At 41.5% G+C, this 20,466-nt stretch overlaps 1 pseudogene; it reads left to right on the top strand.

Moving 5' to 3' along the window:
- Positions 1-3,026: 3,026 nt before the first annotated feature.
- On the top strand, positions 3,027-19,294 carry LOC126987855 (cleavage stimulation factor subunit 1-like; annotated as a pseudogene).
- Positions 19,295-20,466: the final 1,172 nt, after the last annotated feature.

The following is a 20,466-nucleotide window of genomic DNA, read 5'->3' as shown; positions in this document are numbered from 1 at the left end:
CTCTAGAGATTTGGGATATTATATATTTTGACTGTGGGATCTCTCTCTCTCTCTCTCTCTCTCTCTCTCTCTCTCTCTCTCTCTCTCTCTCTCTCTCTCTCTCTCTCTCTCTCTCTCTAGACATGGGGGAACTAATATATTTTGACTCTGGGATCTCTCTCTCTCTCTCTCTCTCTCTCTCTCTCTCTCTCTCTCTCTCTCTCTCTCTCTCTCTCTCTCTCTCTCTCTCTCTCTCTCTCTCTCTCTCTCTCTCTCTCTCTCTCTCTCTCTCTCTCTCTCTCTCTCTCTCTCTCTCTCTCTCTCTCTCTCTCTCTCTCTCTCTAGACAGGGGGTAACTAATATATATTGTCTCTGGTATCTCTCTCTCTCTCTCTCTCTCTCTCTCTCTCTCTCTCTCTAGACATGGGGGAACTAATATATTTTGACTCTGGGATCTCTCTCTCTCTCTCTCTCTCTCTCTCTCTCTCTCTCTCTCTCTCTCTCTCTCTCTCTCTCTCTCTATAAATCTGGGAAAAAATATATATTTACTCTGTGGGATCTCTCTCTCTCTCTCTCTCTCTCTCTCTCTCTCTCTCTCTCTCTCTCTCTCTCTCTCTCTCTCTCTCTCTCTCTCTCTCTAGACATGGGGGAACTAATATATTTTGACTCTGTGGGATCTCTCTCTCTCTCTCTCTCTCTCTCTCTCTCTCTCTCTCTCTCTCTCTCTCTCTCTCTCTCTCTCTCTCTCTCTCTCAAAAATAAACACGTACCAGATCTATTAAAAATTGAGGAGGAAAACGTAAAGAGAGTAAGCCAGTATAAGTATTTGGGTTTTATGATCGATGACCAGTTAAAGGGCAGTGTTAATACAGATATGGTAGCAAGGAAATGCAACCAAAGATTACACTTTGTACATATCTTGAGCAATCTACGTGTGGATAAAGTGATATGTAATTAGCCTATTTTATAAATCAACATTAGAATCAGTTTTAAACTTTTCAGTCACTGCCTGGTATGGAAAGCTTACCTGTAACCTACACATGTATTAATAGTTGTATAATCACACTCTGTCCTGCCTGGGGGTTGGGATGGCATGTTCCTCCCTTCTCCCTCGTTGTTTACCTGCAACAATAAACTATCAATCAAGATAAAAACAAGCTAGGAAGGATTGTTAAAAATGCAGGAAAACTAGGTGCATAGACCATATCACTAGATAATCTTTATCAGACAGGTACGATGAAACAAGTAGACAGGATTATGAAAGATATAACTCATCCGCTACATAATTGCTATACATATCTAAGATCTGGAAGAAGGTTAGCTCTGTGGGATCTCTCTCTCTCTCTCTCTCTCTCTCTCTCTCTCTCTCTCTCTCTCTCTCTCTCTCTCTCTCTAGACATGGGGGAACTAATATATTTTGACTCTGTGGGATCTCTCTCTCTCTCTCTCTCTCTCTCTCTCTCTCTCTCTCTCTCTCTCTCTCTCTCTCTCTCTCTCTCTCTCTCTCTCTCTAGACATGGGGGAACTAATATATTTTGACTCTGTGGGATCTCTCTCTCTCTCTCTCTCTCTCTCTCTCTCTCTCTCTCTCTCTCTCTCTCTCTCTCTCTCTCTATATATATATATATATATATATATATATATATATATATATATATATATATATATATATATATATATATAACTTTTAGGTGTAAGTAGTCATGATAACTGTATATGATAGTTTGTGATAAAAGTAGAAATAACTTATTACTGCATGTATACAATTTTTATATGAATAGCCCAAGTAACGTTTTTAGTAGTGTTTTTAAATGCTTTTTTTGCTTCATTGATGTTATTTATTTTTAATGTACAAATAACTACTAGGGAGCTCTTAAGCCAAAATGAGTTTCATTTTGTATACAAAATTTAATGTATCACAATTTGACGAATAAAGTATCTATCTATCTGTCTATCTATCTATCTATCTATCTGCACCTGGGCTAGTGGTCATCAAGGTATCGTACTCGACGCCTTGAACTGTATCAGCATTGCTCTAAATACCGATTCCGGCCCTCCAATGACGGGATTTATCTTTTTATTACCCTTACGATCCTAAAAAATAATTACTCATAGCTTCATGGCGCCAGGGAAGCATAAATAATTTTTTTGTTAAAGAAAGTGTCGTACGCTGGACATGACTACGTGTTTACAAATACTTATATGACCCTAATAAGCCATTAATTAACACATCCGCCATTAGGTCACGGCAGGGATATAAGTGCCTCCTCTTGCAGGCGTTTTTGAGCGATAATTTGCACTAGCTATCGTCAAGTTGCCTTAGGATTTTGATTTTTTACGCCATTGTTACGATAGCTACAGTATTGTGCTTAGTCTCATTTTAAAGAGCGTCTATTTTTACGTATTTTGGTATGTAGGAATTAGTCATTACGAACCGAGTTTTATAGTTATCAAAGTATATATTCACTTAACTTCGCTCACTTGTCCCAGCCAAACGGAAAATTGTACCCCAAAGACTCAAAATTCACTTTATTTAGGCCTCAGAAGCTCCCTCAGCCCCCTAAAAGCGTCTAATAAGTAATAAATAATAAATATCCTCCATTATAACCTATCTGGGGGTCATAGGGACATTAAAAAGACATAATTACTTAACATAAACACATGCGCAGGGCGATGCTCACATATTTCAAGACCAAAAAGATTGAATAAGACATTAAATTCTAGCTATTTACGTATATTTACAAGCTAGTGGGCCTCACAGAAGGTTCAATAACTATCCCCATATATAATTACCCCCATACAGGCCTTAGAATATGTCTAAAAAAGTAATTATGGTGCTAAATAAAGTAATTTCCTAGCTGGCATACGACCATAAGGGCTAACTCTAAGTGCGTTTACCTAATAATTAACACGTCTAGAGGCTTCTAATGACTATTTTTCGTCTCTAATTATTTTCTTTGTAATGTTTGAACGTTTATTAGGCGTTTGAAGACGTCTGAAAAAAAAGGGGTGAGAAATAGGCGTTTAGGTAACTGTCCACAGACAACATGGCGGGGCACTGGTCGAGGTAGGAAAAAATTGCTCTCGTATTTTTCTTATTTTCTCCTATTTTAAGGACTCTAGACGCCTACTGTGCCTACGTAAAGTTAGCTAGAAGATTAATTCACCCTTCCAAGTGGCTCAAGTGGAATGTAACTACGACAAACACCGTAAAAATGGATATATAAGGAGCCATTTTGAGTTTGAGGTGGTCTGAGTAATGGCTGTCAAAAAATGTTCTTGTATATTCCCTATTTTCTCCTATTCTAGGGCCTCTAGACGCCTACTGGGCCTACGTAAAGTTAGCTAGAAGATTAATTCACCCTTCCAAGTGGCTCAAGTGGAATGTAGTCACGTCAAACACCGTAAAAATGGATATATAATAAGGAGCCATTTTGAGTTTGAGGTGGTCTGAGTAATTGGAAGGGAAGGAAAGGAATTGAGAGGGAAAGGAAGGGAAGGGAAGGGAAGGGAAAAGAAAGGAAGGAAATGAAAGGGAAGGGAGAGGAAAGGAAGGGAAGGGAAGGGAAGGGAAAGGAAAGGAAGGGAAGGGAAGGAAAATGAAGTTACAGAAGGAAGAAAAAAAAATATATTAAAGTTTGACCTTAATTCTGTACCATGAACCTAAAGAAACACATATTTGGCAAGGGTTTCCTAGGAGTTGTGGGCATTTCCAGGGGTAGTTTAATGACCCTGGTGGTAGTGTGACCCTTCCTCTGTACCATGACCCTAAGAAAACATATTTGACATGGCTTTCCTAGGAGTTGTGGGCATTTCCAGGGGTAGTTTAATGACCCTGGTGGTAGTGTACCCCTTCCTCTGTACCATGACCCTAAGAAAACATATATTTGACAAGGCTTTCATAGGAGTTGTGGGCATTTTCAGGGGTAGTTTAATGACCCTGATGGTAGTGTGACCCTTCCTCTGTACCGTGAACCTAAAAACACATATTTGACAAGGCTTTCATAGGAGTTGTGGGCATTTTCAGGGGTAGTTTAATGACCCTGATGGTAGTGTGACCCTACCTCTGTACCGTGAACCTAAAAACACATATTTGACAAGGCTTTCATAGGAGTTGTGGGCATTTCCTGGGATAGTTGAATGACCCTGGTGGTAGTGTGACCCTTCCTCTGTACCATGACCCTAAGAAAACATATATTTGACAAGGCTTTCCTAGGAGTTGTGGGCATTTCCAGGGGTAGTTTAATGACCCTGATGGTAGTGTGACCCTTCCTCTGTACCATGACCCTAAGAAAACATATTTGACATGGTTTTCCTAGGAGTTGTGGGCATTTCCAGGGGTAGTTTAATGACCCTGGTGGTAGTGTGACCCTTCCTCTGTACCATGACCCTAAGAAAACATATATTTGACAAGGCTTTCCTAGGAGTTGTGGGCATTTCCTGGGATAGTTGAATGACCCTGGTGGTAGTGTGACCCTTCCTCTGTACCATGACCCTAAGAAAACATATATTTGACAAGGCTTTCATAGAAGTTGTGGGCATTTCCAGGGGTAGTTTAATGACCCTGATGGTAGTGTGACCCTTCCTCTGTACCGTGAACCTAAAAACACATATTTGACAAGGCTTTCATAGGAGTTGTGGGCATTTCCTGGGATAGTTGAATGACCCTGGTGGTAGTGTGACCCTTCCTCTGTACCATGACCCTAAGAAAACATATATTTGACAAGGCTTTCATAGAAGTTGTGGGCATTTCCAGGGGTAGTTTAATGACCCTGATGGTAGTGTGACCCTTCCTCTGTACCGTGAACCTAAAAACATATATTTGACAAGGCTTTCATAGGAGTTGTGGGCATTTCCTGGGATAGTTGAATGACCCTGGTGGTAGTGTGACCCTTCCTCTGTACCATGACCCTAAGAAAACATATATTTGACAAGGCTTTCATAGAAGTTGTGGGCATTTCCAGGGGTAGTTTAATGACCCTGATGGTAGTGTGACCCTTCCTCTGTACCGTGAACCTAAAAACACATATTTGACAAGGCTTTCATAGGAGTTGTGGGCATTTCCTGGGATAGTTGAATGACCCTGGTGGTAGTGTGACCCTTCCTCTGTACCTTGATGGTACAGAAGCACTCATTAGAACCAAATTGATCTCTTTTTTTAGCCTTTGCAAGTAGTTAATGTTAGAGTTGGAAGCATCTGACAATCCCATATCTTCTTACAGGCCAAGCAGTGCAGAGGAGGAGGAGGAGGAGAAGAAGGAGGAAGAAGAAGAGGAGGATGTGAGTTCTATACATAAAGGCAGATCAATATATAGAAGCTTATGGAGTAGAGGAAATATGTCATTCTATGTTCTTACTTTACTGTTTTAAATCAACAACAAAATCACATGATAAAACCTAAAACAATAATAATAATAATGTAGAGTATTGAAAGTACAGATACAGCACTCAAACTAAAAGCAAACTAAACAGCAAACTAAATAAATTAGGTGGTTGGTCCACTCAGTCTGGAGCAAGCTCTCAGCAATTGGTCAGTTGTAACCCTATGTTGGTCGTACTTTTTCCAACCTTGCACCTTGCATAGAACGATATTTCCATCGCTGATAGCATGACAGCTTGCCGTCCTTGACCAGCCACACCTGAATATGTACGTTCTTGGCTTCTTTGCACAGCAGGGATATAGAGAGGAATGTGTGCGTTGCCTGCACTAACAGACTAGCGGGTATATGGTCACAGGTCCCACGCAGCTTGAGCCATTCTTTCAATTATCGTAAATTACCAGTGTTTCTCTGGGGCTTATAACAATTACACTTCAATACAATAAGTGACACTATTGTTAATAAAAATGAATTTATATTTTCTCTCGTTTACCAATAAATAGAACAATGAGAATGATCAGCTACATTTTTATTAAGTGTAGTTGTTGCAAGTCTCAGAGAAACACAGGTAATTTACGATAATTGAAAAAAATTTGCTCAACCTGCGTAGGCTGTGACCCTATCGCAGGTGACACCTGCTAAGAATGAATAAAAAACATCCATACAAACTCCCGCTCATACCTGCGCACGCACCCAAGGGGGATGGAGTGGCTTGGGTCGAACGTGGGGCAGGCCGGAGTGACCAGGGCTGGAGTGACTTGCTTCCCACTTTGGCTTCCCACATCAGCTATTTCTAAAGGTCAAAGATTGGGTCAGTCGGGTTCAAATGAGTGTTTCTTTAGGTTCATGGTACAGAAGAAGGGTCAAACTGCCACCAGGGTCATAAAGCTACTGTGGGAAATTCCCAAAACTCCTACATAAGCCTTGTCAAATAGGTGAATTTGGACAACAAAATGTTTAGTAATACTGCCCAAGGGTCTTCAGGCCACTCCTGAGCCAGCTTGGAGACAGTTTGGGATACTTTTTGCTTGTCTGTGGCCTTGTTACCACAGCTACCACTAACTACTTGCCTCACACTCACAAAACACACAAACTGGAGTTCAAATTCACCGCAGAGATGCAAAACAAACTCCCTGCTCCAAGAGAAACGAGGATGAACGGGAAGCTGATTATGCTTGGTTTTATTCTTTTCTTTTAGTCTTTTCACAAGTTTTTTGTCTTTAGTTTCTTCTGGTGCCAGTCACCAATACATTGGCAAATGTATTTCCTCAGTCTCTGTTTTCAGAATATATTTTTTTTAGTGCCAAAGGCAGTATTGATATTATATTTACATCCCCTGTTTGCCGCAGCCAGCTGTTCTACGATGGCCACCAGAACTTCGCACAGGAGCTGGCCGTTATTGTGGACCAAGAAGCCACGGCCGTCTCCCCTTCAGACCGGCTCATGAACATAATCACCATTGGACTGCAGCACGAACGTGGTATAGTGGCTTGTGATTATCAAGTCTAGCACTGATGCATTAGGGAGCCAAATACTGCAAGATAACATAGCAGAGAGAGAGAGAGAGAGAGAGAATGTGTGTTTGAGTTTCTTCATGTAAAATAAATGTTTGAAAGGATACATTTTATTGAGGCTTATGCATATGTATGATATATCACTCTAAACTACTCCATTATGCAAGCACTTATACTAATTGAACATAGATTAGATTAGCTCTAATAAATAAGTCTGTGCACTATAATGGTATCTAAACATCATACTAGGTACAATACAGTCGAGGCCAATCCTTTGACATTGTAGGACTGACACCCTGAAACAGTGATCCAAAAAATACAAACTCAGTCTGCAAATCTGTTATCTGCATCACCTGGCCTCTGAGCTTCCCTCTGCCCCCTGTCCATGGCATTGAGCAAGGGCCTGAGAGTGTATTAAGGCCACTGCCCATTTCCTTGAGCTGGTGAAAGACATTTTCTTACATATATTTTGTTCCTGAATTGTGTAGTTGATTGATTTTATATTTTCTTCCCTCTTTTTTTTTTTTTTTTCATCACTTGGAGTACGAAACGGAACCCCAGACCAGCGCCCCCGAGTCAGCCATGTATGAGACCGCCTATGTCACCTCCCACAAGGACAAGTCTCGTGCTGCAGCCTTCTCCATGGACGGGAGTTTAGTGGCCACGGGGAATGTGGACGCCTCTATAAAGGTAGTGTGCTGAGTTTGAGTAGTCATTTCAAACACACCTCTTCATATAATGCGCCGTATTACTCAACATTTCGTCGCCAAAGTTCACATATTTGACAAGGCTTACATAGGAGTTTTGGGCATTTCCAGAAGTAGTTTTATGACCCTGGTGGTTGTTTGACCCTTCTTCTTTTGAACCTAAAGAAACACTCATTAGATCTCGATTGATCCCCTCTTTGACCTTTAGAAATAGTTGGTGTGAAAAGTGAAAATGTCTTATAATACCAACCAGTATATATATATATAAAAAGTCAATCCCGTCAAAGCTAGTAGGTTCAGCTGAGGCATAAATTCAACCCCTAGTAAGACATGTAAGGTATGTCAACACTTTATCATCTCCGTCAGTCATTACTAATCCACTGCCTTTCCCAACAGTCTCCACCACTTGTCTCCCTCCTGCTCTGGTTGATGCTGTGACTTATCTCTTGGCCAGGGATGGAGTAGTTATTATTATGCCTAGGAAATGCCAAGTCCAGAGGAATTACAGCAAGTGTTAATGGAGCCGACTTTTTAGAAGGGGATCTGTCTCATAAGCAAAGGGGGTGGACTAAGTGAAATATAATAACACATACGAAAATGCTGCTCCTGAAGAAAGATGCCAAAATGAGACTATCAAATCTAGTTCTTGAGGTGTCTTGATGCTAACTTTTATTCTTTCTGTTGTTAATTACTATGCCACTCTGTTTCTTTTTTTATTGATATTTCTCTGTTTTCTTCAGGAGCAGCATTTTTGCATGGATTATTTTCACTTAGTCCATCTCTCCTACTTATAAAAAGATCCCCTTCTAAAGTCAGCCACAACAACACTATGTAGAAATTGCACTTACTCTAATTCCCCTGGACTGTGATCTCCCTAGGCATAGTTAGTAATAATAATGATAACAAGCATAACAGTAACGGTTTTACCCTCTCCTTTCATTCTTTCAGATCTTGGATGTGACCCTGATGCAGTGGAGCTCCATCCAGATGCTGTGGTTGGTCACCCAGTCATCCGCACGCTGTATGACCACCTGGATGAGATCACTTGCCTGGAGTTCCACCCGAGGGAGCAAATCCTGATATCTGGCAGCTGGGACACCAATATCAAAATGTTTGACTTTAGTAAGACATCCGCTAAGAAGGCCTTCAAGACTCTTAACGGTAAGATTTTGTGTGTTATCAACAGATTTCTTTATAAAAACTACATGGGAAACATTTCAGCCTCTCATGGCCTCCTCCTCCTCCTCCTCCTTCTCCTCCTCCTCCTCCTCCTCCTCTTCATCATCATCATCATCATTATTAGGCACTTCAGTCCACTGCAGGATTTTTCTTCCATCTTTCCTATTTTTACATCCATTCATCCATTCAATAAACTTCCCATTCATCCATTCACCCATTCATATATCCATCCATGTACCTATTCATTCATCCTTCCACCTTTCCACATATCCATCCACCCATTCATTCATACATTTTTCCATTCTTCCTTGTTTTCATACATCCATCCATTCAAAGAGACATCTATCCAATCAGTAAATTTTCCATTCACTCATTCATTCGTACATCCATCTAGTTTAACATCAATCATTCACCCATCCACCCATCCATCACAGTCCTCTCCACCGCAGGACGCAGAACAGGTGACCAGTATGTCCATCCACCCCAGTGGAGACTTCTCGGCCGTCACCACCGAGGGGCCAGTGGTGAGGTTTTACGACATCAACACGTGCCAGTGCTACATGTGTCCCTACCCCCGGGAGCACCATGCTGGGCCCCTCACCAGCGTGCGCTACTCTGGACGCCTCCAAGGACGGGGACATCAAAATCTGGGATGGGGTGTCGGGCCGCTGTGTGCAAACCTTCACCAAGTGCCACGACGGGGCTGAGGTCTGCTCCGTGCTCTACTCTCGGAATGGCAAGGTGAGGGCTGTTGTGCTGCGAGGTGCTGGGAAGGAGAGTGGTACTGTTGGTGTGTGCAGGAGTGTACACAAATGTTGAGGCATATGGCTGAGATCTTGTGGACAGATGGGATGTCCAGTGAGGAGGCGGCAAGATGTGGATTGGAGGAGTTGAGTGTTGTGCTAAGAGTAAGGAGATGGAGGCAATTTGGGCACATGAAAAGGAGGGAGGATGGTAAGGCACTGGGGTGAGTGTCAGGTCATGGCCCACCAGGCAGGCCAAGGAAGACATGGAGGCAGTGTGTTTAAGAACATTTGGCAGCATTAGGCACTGGAGAGGCTGAGGCAATGGATAGTAATAGTTGGAAGTGTATGTTGACCGTCTAACTTCATGAGAGATTATGGAAAAACCTGACATTAAACAGATGATGATGATGATACAGGACTGTGGAGGTAATATATCAGCCTCCTAGTGACTCAGCATTTGGTTTAGTTTGTTAAGTTGTGGACACCCTACTTTGAACTTATGGCTCAGTAGCCTCTTTTTGCTTGCCAAGTCGCATGCTGCAGAAGGGGAATGGAGGCTGAAGAGCTTCTATTTCTTCATTGTGCAGGAACTCGGAGAAATAGGAGAAGTTCTAGGGATAATGAGACGCCATGCCTTTGTCCACAGGTCTAATTCTGACTTTCTTCACTACAGTCTTACAAAAGTACAAAAACAACACAACATATGAAGTAGGACTTATATCTTATACTTCATAAATACAATACTAATAAGCATAAGTACTTAGGTTTCTCATCCTTAGAATACAGCACCTTTGAAAACTAGAAATACAGTGGCAAGAATATAATACTGGCACAATATAGGAACACGACAAATAAGAGAAACGAGCTGGCCAACCCATTTTGAGGTAGACTTAAGAAAACATAACAAAACTCATACAAACTACACTTCTGAGGTTATTCAAATTTAACATTCTCCCGGCCATAGGGGGCGTTAAAGCCACCTATCCAAAGAATACATGAGTAAATCCTCTTAAAAAATTCCTTAAACTTAAACTTAGTGATACATATTACAATCTTCACTTCATCATCAACTTATAAATCTAACTTAACAGGAACCTTGATTACTCTACCAGATCTAGTCTGGGAAGGCACATCAGGATCACTTACAGAATCCACAGGCAAACTGGCCTCATCATCACATGAGTTTTCATTATCATCAGAAACTTTATAAGGCATAAGCCTACCAGAGACATCCATTTCTTCAGATCTAGGTACTTCTAAGTTATACAACCTTTGGATAGACCTAGTAATTTCTCCCTTACTTGTTCTTAACTTTACACTTCTTACAAATCCATCTTTGCCAGGAAAAACATCAGTTACAAGTCCAAGAGGCCATTTCAGTCTTGGAATGTTGTCTTCCTTGATCAACACAAGGTCACCTTTAGACAAACTACAGTTTTGAGTGAATCCCTTAACAACTTGAGGTAGATTGGTTATATAATTATTACTCCAAACCTTCCAAAAATGTTCTAGCCTCTGATTCTTCACACATTCCCTCTCAGTCAAATCCTTGGAACTTACTATACTTGGTTCTGCTTCTTGTGAGGGTTTACTGTGAGGAACCCTACCTAGAAGGAAATGTGAGGAAGTGAGATACTGAGAAGAGTCAGGGTATTCACTCACATAGGTCAAGGGTCTTGTATTTATGGAAGACTCTATTTCTACTAGTATAGTTTCTAGTTCAGTCTTACTCACATAATTATGATTCAGAGTCTTTCTTAAAGCAAGTTTAACTGATCTAATGAGTCTTTCCCACCAGCCACCCCACCAGGGGGACCGAGGGACTATGTACTTCCACTTGGGGGCTAGATGACCATATACTTTCTGTACTTCAGTTTGAGCAGCTATGAAGGTCTTTGCATTATCTGAGTACATGATACTAGGCAACCCTCTCCTGGCCACAAATCTTCTTATAGCCAAGAGACAATCAGACAAAGATAGTGACTCTGTGAGTTCTAGATGAATGGCTCTCGTAACACCACAGGTGAACAAGAGAACATAAAACTTGTTACTAGGATAATCAGCACAAAATAAAGGTCCAGCAAAATCTAGCCCTGTGACACTGAAAGGTGGAGCAGATGTCACTCTTTCCTTGGGTAAGGGAGCCACAGGTTGGCTGCACGGTCTAGTATCAAAACAACGGCAGCTGAAACACTCCTTCACTACTGTCTTAGCTAGTCTCCTTACTCCTATGATCCAAAAGTTGGTTCTTAAAGATGAAATGACAGTGCCAACACCTGCATGCTTTAGGAGCTTATGTTGAAATCTTATCAAAAGCTTGGCAAGAGGACCCCTGGGGATTATAACAGGATGCTTAGTGTCATAATCTAGGTCTGAAAACTCAAGACGGCCTTTGATTCTTAATAATCCTTGATCATCTATGAATGGGTCTAGTTTACTTAATTTAGACTTCTTTGGAATAGCTTTCTTAATCAGGAGGGCCTTTATTTCATCAGAGAATACTTCTCTTTGGGTGAGATAAATCAGCTTACATTTAGCCAAGTCAATCTCTTCAGTAGTGATGGAGCCTTTCAACTCATTCTGACTTCTACAATTGTTTATAAACCTTAAAACATATGCTGTAACCCTTAGAGCCTTATTCAGATCACTGTGCTTGTTTAAATCCATGCAAGGATCACTGTGCTTGTTTAAGTCCATGCAAGGAGATACTGGTTCTCCCTGAACATTAAGACATACAGTACTTTTGTTGCTTGCTTTCTTTGTATCACTAGCTACTGTACTACTTTGCTTAGGATGACGAGGGTTGTCTTTTAGCATGCTAGGCCCACATAGCCACATAGAATTATCCACTAATTTGTCTGCTTACAAACCCCGTGTTATCAGATCAGCTGGATTGTCTTTGCCTCTACAATGCTGCCAGCAATGTTGAGGTGTTAATGCTAAGATATCTCTTACTCTATTAAACACAAACACATCTTTCTTACAAGTTTCTCCTTGTATCCATGACAGGGCAATAGTGGAATCTGTCCAACATACAACTTGAGTGTCACTATCCAACTCAAGGGAAGTCTTAACAAAGTCTACCAGTCTTGAACACAAAAGAGCTCCCATAAGCTCTAATCTTGGCAAAGTAACTGACTTTATGGGAGCGACTCTTGACTTAGAAGCTACTAACGACACCCTAGATACATTGTCTTCTGAGGTTACTCTAAGTATACACATGCTCCATAGCCTTTCTCCGAGGCATCACCAAACCCATGTAGCTCTACATTACGCAGCTCCCCAAGACAGCCCTGGAAAATAGCACCTATTTACATGAAATGACTTAAGGCTTTGACTACTAGAAGCCACTTCTGAAACCTTACCTTCAAATCTGAAGGCATCTCTTCATCCCAACTTACATTTAGTTTCCAGAGTTCTTGGAGAATTTTGCCGTACATGACAAAGGGACTAATTAACCCCAAAGGGTCAAAGATTTTGGCTATAACACTAAGTATGCTGCGTTTTGTAGAAGCTACTTCAACACTGGTGTTTGGGTTAATGCCAACAAAGGAGAATGTATCCTGTGAATTACACCACTTCAACCCTAACACAGTATTAGGTTCATCTCCACTTATAAAGTACTGGTCATGGGACTTGGATGTAATCAAGAGACTATTTGACACAAGCTTTGTAAGATCCATACTAGCATCAGCTAAAATACTACGTGCTTCACAGAATTTTTCAGACGCCTCTCGACTGAATCTGCACCATAACCAATTATCCGTGTACATCTCAGACTTTAGTTCTTGTACTACACTTGCTTCTGGATACTTGTTCAAATGATGTTTGATAGTAGCATTCAACAGAAAAGGACTTGCTGTGTTACCAAAGGGTACACGTGTGAATCGCATGTGCCGCACCGTACCGTCTTCTCTTGGCAACAAAAATCTATGGACATCTCTGTCATTCCTTTGAACAGTGACTTGTAAAAAAGCCTTAGCTATGTCTGCTGTTAGAGCAAAGGGCCAACGACGGAAGCGGATGAGTACTTCAACCAAGTCCGGGTTGAGCGATGGTCCCGACAGCAAACAGTCATTCAATGACACCCCATTGTAACCAGTGGCAGATGCATCAAAGACTGGCCTCACCTTAGTACTTGTACTACTTAACTTTACTACCGGACGGTGTGGCATGTAGTACACGGGACTCACACCTGAGATTTCTTCACTAGGTACTTCTTCTACTATGAGATCAGATTCATAACTATCAAACACCTTTTGATATTCCTTCTTTAGTTCTTTGTCCTTATCTAACTTAATCATTAACTTACTTAACCTCTTTCTTGCTGAACCTTCATTGTTCATAAGTCTTTCCTTCGCAAATTCATCCTTCCATGGAAGAATGACCTCATAGCGGTCATCCACAAACTGAACTGTACTCTCAAATTCCTTGTGTACTCTGGTATCACTGTAACTTTCTTCAACTTCCTTAGGCTTAACCCCTACAGTTTCCAGATCCCAAAACCTTCTTAAATCAGCATCTGAAACACTGGAGATACACAACATTTGTGGAGTAGAGTACTCAGAGGATGTGGGAATACACTCAGATATCTTACCAGATAGTACATATCCAAAGACAGACTTCATGGCTACAACGCTACTCATTTGCACAGCTTCTGCAGGAGAAATCAGTGTCCAATAGAAATCTAACCCAATCAGGATATCAATTTCAAGAGGAAAGTCCTGCTGATAACCATCTGCTAATGCAACATGAGAAAATGAATTAAGCACAGCACTGGGAACAACAGGTCTTACTAAAGGCTGACATATTTTGGGTATTTCAGCTGCAATAATGGGTACACTTTTCCTTTCAGAGTCCCACAGCTGTAACCTATAAACATTCCTCTGTTCATTTTTCCAACACTGTGACCTCCGAAACTAGAGTACAGTATAGGTGTACTAGTGATCCACTTTGGCTTACACCTTTTCACAAAGTTACTGCTGACATAGGTTCTATCTGCACCATTATCAAACATAACCTTAGCTACTACAATATCACCATCTCCTGTGCTTACTTGGACCTTTGCCGTCTGTAAAATAGTGCAGTTACTACCCTGTCCAGACAGAAGTACTACATTCTCAGGCTTGGCACTTGTGTCACCACTTTTGCTTTCTTTGTCTTCTTCCTTCTTTAAGCTTAAATCTAACTTCACGCCACACATTAGTACATTGTGCATACCATTACATCTTGTACACTTTATGTGGGCCTTACATTCTCTTGACATGTGTCCACCTTTTAAACACTTGAAACAGAGACCTAAACCTTTTATTTTTTCACCTCGCTCCTTTCCATCTAAGTTTAACACAGCATAGCAATTCTCTGACTTATGCTTTTTACCACAAAAGGAGCAGAGAACACCGTCTTGCTTAGAAGAAGCGTGGAAGGCTGCAGCGGAGTAAACCTTTTCCTTAGAACCTTTACTTTCAAACTTCTTTTCCTCACTAGTGGCCTTCTTACCTTTAAAGGCTTCTGACCTTTCTAATCTTGATATTTCTTTGTGTAGGAATTGCAACAGCCACTCCAAATCACTTTCGTGTCCATCCCCATCCCTGGCCCATTCCAGCCTCAGTTCATTGGGCAGACGGGACAGGATTATAGGGGTGAAAAACACTTCACACTGCTTCCCACTGACACCTAAAGCTTCTAAACTACGAATATGTGTTAGGATTTCATCGCGCAACTTCCATAGTTGTGCAACACTCTTTGTTCCACTTTGGGTAAGGTTGACATGACCACATAACAAAGCCTGGACGTGAGCAAAAATGATTCTTTCTGGCTTTCCATAGTGGTCTTTCAACAAGTCACGGGCAACTTGATAATTATCACTGGTATGTGCCAACCCCTTGACCACACTCTTGGCATCCCCTTCCAGCAGAGACAACAAATAGGTGAACTTACTAATTACTGGAAGGTTAGTAGCATCAATGTGGCTGTTGAACTGGTCCCAAAAAGACTGCCATTGCGTGACTTCACCACTGAACTTAGGCAGCTCCAATTTGGGTAACTTCACGTTCACAGCTTCTGAGTTTTGTGATCCACTTACTATACTTGGGGCTGGAAACCCAGCTGGGGCTGCTGCCACTGCTAACTCTCGTATCTTATCCTCGGCTTGAACTCTGGCTTTCATACCTTCTTGTTTGAAGGCGTAAGCTTCATCTAATTCTTGGTCTAGTTCTTCAACTTCGACTTCTTCTTCTAGTTCTTCTTGTACTTCATCTAACTTGGCTAGTCTTTTGTTGAACTCTTGGATGACGGCCTCAAGTTCACTTATGGAGGGCGAAGGCTGAGTCAGCATAGCGGAGAGCTCTTGTGCTGTCCGCGTCACCCAGCCTCTGCTCGCCGCTCTCTTCTTCTTAAGCTTCTCCATGTCGTCGTCCACTGCACAAACTTGTCTAAATCTTGAGCTTAGGTACTTAATTCCCGGGTCTGGGCACCAGAATGAAGAGCTTCTATTTCTTCATTGTGCAGGAACTCGGAGAAATAGGAGAAGTTCTAGGGATAATGAGACGCCATGCCTTTGTCCACAGGTCTAATTCTGACTTTCTTCACTAGTCTTACAAAAGTACAAAAACAACACAACATATGAAGTAGGACTTATATCTTATACTTCATAAATACAATACTAATAAGCATAAGTACTTAGGTTTCTCATCCTTAGAATACAGCACCTTTGAAAACTAGAAATACAGTGGCAAGAATATAATACTGGCACAATATAGGAACACGACAAATAGGAGAAACGAGCTGGCCAACCCATTTTGAGGTAGACTTAAGAAAACATAACAAAACTCATACAAACTACACTTCTGAGGTTATTCAGATTTAACAGAGGCTGAGGAAGGCAAAGACGGGAGTGGGAGACGAACTGGTGAGGGAGAAGAGAAGACTTGCATTGCATAGAGGGGCTGCTGCCATGTTAAGAGTTAGGAGTAAGGTAGACTGATGAATTTGACAGTAACTGTTGACTCTGAGGCAAGTGCATTGTGAGTCTTTGATGTTCTTCCCATTTGGCTGAAGTGCTGCAGTAATCTTTCTACTATTCCCTTAGAAACCTTTCAGCTCCCTGGTAATGGGCATAGATACACTGATGCCTACTGTCACCCTAACAATACTTATTATCCTTGGGGCTGGACTTCATAGTGATCAAGCTTACCGTTGTTTTAAAGTTTTCAGTGGTTCAGTTTTGGTCACTAGTTTTCTTCCAGTGACTTCAAGGCTTTCATGAATGAATGATCAAGATACCTCATGTTTAAATCATTTCTTTTGGTGAGGGTCCTGCAAATTTCTTGTCTTTGTGGGAATGACATTTTGCAGATTAGTTTCTTTGTCAAGCCCTTGGTTTCACTGCCTATTTGTAGAAATGCCATGAATAATGAAAAATTAATAAGAAAAATACTGATAGTCACCCCTTTTTCCCAGTACATCCTGTCGTCGGGTCTGGACAGCATTGTCAAGTTGTGGGAGCTGTCATCGGGCCGTTGCCTCATTGGCTACACTGGTGCCAGCTCAGTGGGTGAGTGTGGACCACCAACCAGCTGCTTATCTAGTCCAGGCCAACCTTCAGTAAACCCTCTGTTTGCCTCCACCAGATATTTTGCTCCTCGGGGGACCACCAACTTGGTGGTCCCCCAGTTAGCACCCCACCTGGAGCACAGCCCATGCCATAGTCAATCATTTTTTTGATGCAGCAACACCTTGTTCAACACAGTTTGCATACCACATAATAAAAGTCCAATTCTTCATCATCATCATTTCATCGACACCTGCTTCTAGGAGCTCCCACCAGGGGATGGCCACGGCAGAAGAGCTTCCAACTTTCTCTATCCAGACACTCCCTCCTTGCCTGCTCAAAGTTTCTGAAAGATCTTTCCCTCCTCTCCCTAACATATTCTTGCACCCTATCCCTCCATTTCACTGGAGGTCATCCTCTAGCATTCCCTCCCTCTATCTCACTCACATACACCCTTCTGGCCATCTTACTCTCCTCCATTCGCTCCATGTGGCCAAACCACTTAAAAGTCTGTCGCTTCACTTCTTCCACCACTCCACACTTCTTCCCTTCACTCCTGTGACACATTCCAAAAGACTTGTACACACTTTCATTACTCATTCCATCCATTCTACTCACACCACAAGCACTCCTCAAATGACTCATTTCCACTGCCTGCACTCTAGACCTCAGACTTTCATTCCAGGCCCACGTTTCACTTGCATATGTGAGGGTTGGTACTATTATTGTATTTCTCAAATCCCTCTTTACCTACATGCTCACATTCATGATTCGTCCCGAAGACCCTATCACCCTTCTTCCTTGCAATGCCCTTTCTCTTTTCTCTCCCTCTGTACCACCATGCTTACACATAACTGATCCAAGGTACTTAAACTCATTGATCTCCATTTCTTCACCATTCAAAATTATTTTGCATTCTTTTTCACATTCAATTCCCACTCTATATGGGCATACAAAATCTACAACCTCACTTCTACTTCGCTCACAAACCATCACTTTACTTTTGTTGACATTTACTTTCAGCTTTCTCCTGTTACAGACACTATCAAAAACACTGACTAAATTTTGTAGGTCACTTTAATTTTCTGCAATGAGCACCGTGTCATCAGCAAACAGTATCAAATTCAGCACCCACTTCCTTCCCTCATCAAACATTCTTACTCCAACTTCTCCAACTTTGCCCTCCATTTCTCTAATAACATCATCCACATAAATATTGAATAACCATCTTAGGCTCAAGTTTAGGGGATTGACTTTCACATGCATTCTTTTCTAGAATGGTAAATGTATTGCCCAACTAAACATATAACTTTGTGGGATTGATTTTAAGATAAGATAAAGTTTTGCATGCAAGAAGCCATTTTTTCTTACCCCTTGTTCCTCAGGCCGGCAGGAGCACAGCGCAACGCCATGTTCAACCACACCGAAGACTTTGTCATGTTCCCGGACGAGGCCACCACCTCCCTCTGTGCCTGGGACGCTCGCAATGCCCAGAGGAAGAACCTGCTGTCCCTCGGTGAGTCATGGGTGTTTGAGGGCCAGGTAGGGAGCTGACGGGGACGGGTCTCACTTTCACCTGGGCACTCAGGGTTGATAAGCTTAACATCATCCTTCTTCCTATGTAAGTGTTCTTACCATGGGCCATTATACCTTTATTTAAGCTTTTGAGTGTGTAAGATTAGTTGTAATATTGCATAAGTTGCCATAATGGTGGAGGAATGTTGTGCAGAGGCCTCTTCTTTTCAAAGTTAGGAAGCAGGCCAAGGGTAATTTTAAAGAGCATGCTCATTGAATTGAATTTCAGGAAGTTGGATAACACTAAAATCAGTTTTAGTAGAATATCTCCAGTTAGTTCCCCGATGATGGAATATATCAGCAGCTAAGGTGTACAAGGTAGGGTTAGGTCTTGAGGTGTCTCATAGTCCATTGTCTCACTGTCTTACCCTCTCCCCAGGTCACAATGGCCCTGTGCGACACATGGTCCACTCACCCTGCTCGCCGGCCTTCATCACCTGCTCAGATGACTACCGGGCAAGGTTCTGGTACCGCAGGAATGTCCACTGAAACCCTTCAACAAGACTTTGCTGAGGGTCAAGGGAAGGGCCTTTTATCCAATTTTTGTTTTATAACAATACAGTTGGGTGTTTCAGTTTGTACGCACCTTGTAATTAGTACTCATGCCAAGAATAAAGGTACCTTGGAAAAGTAAGCAGAATTAAAAATAGGAATGATTGTCAAAGTGAAGAATGATTATCAGTCTATTTTGACAGCATTAGATACTCAATCTTTCTTATGCTTGTCTAGTGAAAAATAAAAAGAAGACGAAGAGAGAGAATGTTATGAGCTATGATTAAGTATCTGGAGGTGTGAGAACTTCAATTCTTTCTTTAATTCCTACTAGATATATTATTAAGTCCGTCTTAGAAAATTAAGTAAGAAGTCAAGATAAAAAATATGGGTAAGGATGAGAGAGCCATATCCTCCACAGGAATAAGTCAAAATATATTAGTTCCCCCATGTTTAAAGAGAGAGAGAGAGAGAGTGTGTGTGTGTGTGTGTGTGTGTGTGTGTGTGTGTGAGAGAGAGAGAGAGAGAGATTTACATAGAAAATCAGACCACACAGACCCCATGGTCCAGACTAGGTGGTCTGTCCTTAAACTTAAATGATTCTACATTAATCAGAAGGCTCCAAAACGAAGAGTAACATTGAATTGAATTGAAATATTTATTGTTGTAAAATACAACAAAGGGGAATGGCTGGGCTTGCAGACAAAGCCCTGACTATATAGGCTAGTTGCAAAAAATAAAAATCTCCATTGTACAAAAATAAAACATGTTGAGGTTAGTTAAAAGAAATTAGAATGTAAATACTGATAATATTCCTGAGGAGGTACACATGCAATTACCAACCTGCACATGAGTCTAAACACTATCACCAGTAAGCATAATTGCATCAGTAGAGTCAAAAAGCGCCTCCCATCTAATACCATTCACATTTGAGGTCTGATGGCTACCAAGTTCTTTACATCTAGCATTGAGATCACCCATGAGTACAGTCTGTTCTTCCAAAATACGGTCAGGGAGATGTTGAACATGAAAAGCACCTGAGTGAATATATAAATTAGCAAAGAAAATTTGATCATTAGGGGTGTGCAAAGTAACAATGACAATTTCAACACCTTGACGAGAACTCTTTTCCCCACATACGTTTTACAAGGCCTACATAGGGGTCATGGGCCTTTCCTAGTGTAGTTTTATTTTATTTCTGACATAAACGTGAAAAAACACTTATTAGGCGCATTTGACATCGTTTTTTGTCCTGTAGACATAACTGATGTGAGAATCGGAGGCGTTTTTCAAGAATGCCGACCCAGACATTATGAAAAAAAGAGCAAAATATTGTGCCCGATC

This window comes from Eriocheir sinensis, chromosome 67 (genome assembly GCF_024679095.1).
Source record: "Eriocheir sinensis breed Jianghai 21 chromosome 67, ASM2467909v1, whole genome shotgun sequence".
NCBI classification, from domain to species: domain Eukaryota; kingdom Metazoa; phylum Arthropoda; class Malacostraca; order Decapoda; family Varunidae; genus Eriocheir; species Eriocheir sinensis.
This window is presented reverse-complemented; position numbering and strand designations above follow the sequence as displayed.